A 3,502-nucleotide genomic window follows, 5' to 3' on the forward strand; every position below is an offset into this window, starting at 1 on the left:
GCCACTCCTCGGAAGGAAGGTTGGGCAATCCTACTTCCGTAGTGATACTGCCTCGGAAACCCAAGGAGGGGTCGCTATGAGTCGGGGCCAACTCGATGGCAAACAACAACAACAACAGTAGCTTAAGAAAGCCAAACACTGATCCTGGGAGGAAGGAATACATCTTGGTTTTGGTGACCTGCTCTGGTGGAATTAGATTAATGAGGGCTACTAATGCTGTCTTTATCACATATATCAATGACTGCTACACACTGAAAGGAACTCTGTTTCAGTGGTTAAAGTATTCAACCGCTAACCAAAAGATCGGTGGTTTGAACTCATCAGCTACTCTGTGGGAGGAAAAGATGAGGCAATCTGCTTTTGTAAAGATTTACACACCACAAGAAGCCAGAAGCAGAATGATTATTAGTTCTCAGTTTTCCAGATGTTAGCTGAGTTCTTTGTGGACTCCAGCTATTCATCCTGGCCATGTATTTTATCACATACTCCTATATTTATTCATTAAATGTCCCCTTTTATCTTGTTAGTTTGATAATGTTGTGGATTGAATTATGTCCCCAGAAAATAAGTGTTGTAAATCCTATTATATATACTTTGGTTATAATCTCATTTGGGAATAGGTTGTCTTTGTTATGCTAATAAAGCAAGATTAGAGTGTGTCTTGAGTCAATCTCTTTTGAGATATAAAAGAAATTAAACAAGCAATGAAATGAGTGGAAATATGGTAAGATAGGGAGCTCTGGTGATGTAGTGCCTAAGGCACTTGACTGCTAACCAGAAGGCTGGTGGTTCAAACCCCCCCAGCCACTCCTTGGAAGGAAGGTTGGTCAATCTACTTCCATAGTGTTACTGCCTCGGAAATCCAAGGACGGGTCGCTACGAGTCAGGTCTGACTTGACAGCACATAACAACAACAACAACATGGTAAGATAAATGCCAAGACACATGGAGATCTCCAAGGAACCAGGAAGCAGAAGCTGAAGAGACAGGGACCTTCTTCCAGAGCTGACAGAGAGAGGAAGCCTTACCCAGTGCTATGAATTCAGACTTCTAGCTTCCTACAATGTGAGAAACTAAATTTCTATTTGTTAAAGCCATTCACTTGTGGTATTTCTGTAACAGCAGCACTAGATAACTATTACAAGTGGGTTCTGGCTTCTTGAAAGCAAATAATTTTTATTGAAATCATGCAGAAACAAGAATGACAAAGTGAATGTAGTGTCTAATCACTTCAATTGAAATAATAATTGAGTAATTATGGGTTATAAAGAAAACAAACTTGACATTACAGCATAGGTTGGGAAATAAGCTTTAACAGGAAGCAATAGGAATGAGTTGGGCTTGAATAAGAGAATAATGATGGGCCTTCAAATATTTAGACATTTACTAATGGCTTCATTCAGCTGAAATAATTCTTAACTTCTTTCTTAATGCAATGACAATTTCATTTTCCAAAGGGTAGATGAAATGATTAGAGGAATTTCAACTTTTAATTTTTCTTATAAACAGAGTTTGTTGGAGAAACATAAGTAAGGTGTCCCAAGAGAAAACTACTCTTGTAAGAAAACACAAAACAACAAAAAAGCTGAATGTAATATGACTTTAGGAAGTGCATGAATTAAGGTACAGAAGAAAACATGATTCCATAGCAGAAGACTCTTAAAGGGAATGAAGTTCAGTAAGTTAAGTTATCCAAACTGAAATTTTGACTGTAATTTCTCCATGTAAAAGAAAAGAAGTTCTATAGAAAACAATGAAACTACACAGTCAGCTCCTTCACAAACTCATATATAACTTGGGTGGAAACAAAACATGGGAGAGAAAGATCAGTGAACAAGGAAAAATAAAAGAATGGCATCAACTTGTGGACATAGTGATATGAAGGATAAATTCCTAAATTAGCTTTAGTTGTTGTTATGTGCCATTGAGTCATTTCTACCTCATAGAAAACTTACGCACAACAGAACAAAACACTGCCTGCTCCTGTGCCAGCCTCACAATCCCTACTCTACCTAAGCCCATCACTGCAGCCACAGTGTCAATCCATCTTGTTGAGGGCTACTGGTTACAAAAAGAATGCTAAGGCTAACATAAAAGACTTCTATACTGTGTTTTGATTAGCTCACCTTGGAAGTGAGAATGGCCAGACTTCATCTCACCCAATTTGGTCACATCCTAGAGAAGGATATCATGCTTAGTAAAGTGGAGGGTGAGCGAAAAAGGGTAAGACCCTCGAGATGGGTGGACACAATGGCTGCAACAATGGGCTCAAGCATAGCAAGGAGTGTGAAGATGAAGCAGTACTGGGCAGTGTTTCGTTCTGTTGTAGAGTTGCTATGAGTTGGAGCTGACTCGATAGCACCTAACAACAAGAAGTATTGTATCATCTACAAATAAGGATAATTTTACTTCTTTCTTTCCAATTTCCTTTCCCTTTATTTCCTTTTCTTGGCTTATTGCTTTAGCTAGGACTCTAAGGGAATTTAAGATCATCTAGTTCTACCTCTCAATTGATGCATGAATCCCATCTACCAGAGTTCTCCCAATGAGCCTTAACTCTACCCACAAACACTTCCTAACACAGATCTTGCCATCTTTTATGTTTGTTCATTCATTCAAATGTTACTTAATGAGCAATAATTATGTTTCAGCATTGTACTAGGGGCTAGGGTTTTAGCAGTGCACAAGACACAAAAATCCATGTTCCCTCATGAAGATGGTACCATTCAATGATAAATGACAAAACAAAATAAAATACAGTGTTTATTAGAGAGTGACTGGAAAGCTGTGCAGAAATGACATCTCATAAGAAACTACTTTGATACTCAGGGCCTTAATGAAGAGAAGGAGCCAGCCATGCGTACATCTAGGAGAAATATTTTTCAGACAGAGAGAAAAACAACTGCATAACTTTGATGTGGGATTGAGTTTGGTGAGTTTGAGGAATAGAAAAAGGGATGGGGTAAAATATAATGAGTGGGTGGGTAAAAGCTAAGAGATTTGACTGGAGAACAACCCAGGGCAGATACCATAGGCCTCATAAGCCACAGCAAGAGGTTTGGACAACACAGTTTATACTTAACTTGAGCTGAGCCTAGTGCTGTTCTCCTTTTTTTGTTTTTGTTTTTTACAATAATTAGCCATTACAGAGACACCAATCAAAAGTACTGTGAGATACCATATCACCTTTGCAAAAATGGCAATAATAATAACAGAAAACAACAAATGCTGGCAAGGTTGTGGGGGATTGAAACTCTCAGATATTGCTAGTGGGATTGTAAAATGGTACAACCACTATGGAAAACAGCATGATGCTTCCTCAAAAAGCTAGCAATAGAAATACCTTATGATCCAGTAATCCCATTCCTAAGTATATGTCTAGAGAAATAAGAGTAGTGACACAAATAGACATATGCACACTCATGTTTATTGCAGAATTATTCACAGTAGCAAAAAAAATGAAAACAATCTAAGTGTCCATCAACAGATGAACACATACAAT

This window comes from Orycteropus afer, unplaced genomic scaffold (assembly GCF_000298275.1).
Source record: "Orycteropus afer afer isolate SDZICR_OR568_19922 unplaced genomic scaffold, OryAfe1.0 scaffold00152, whole genome shotgun sequence".
Taxonomy (NCBI): domain Eukaryota; kingdom Metazoa; phylum Chordata; class Mammalia; order Tubulidentata; family Orycteropodidae; genus Orycteropus; species Orycteropus afer.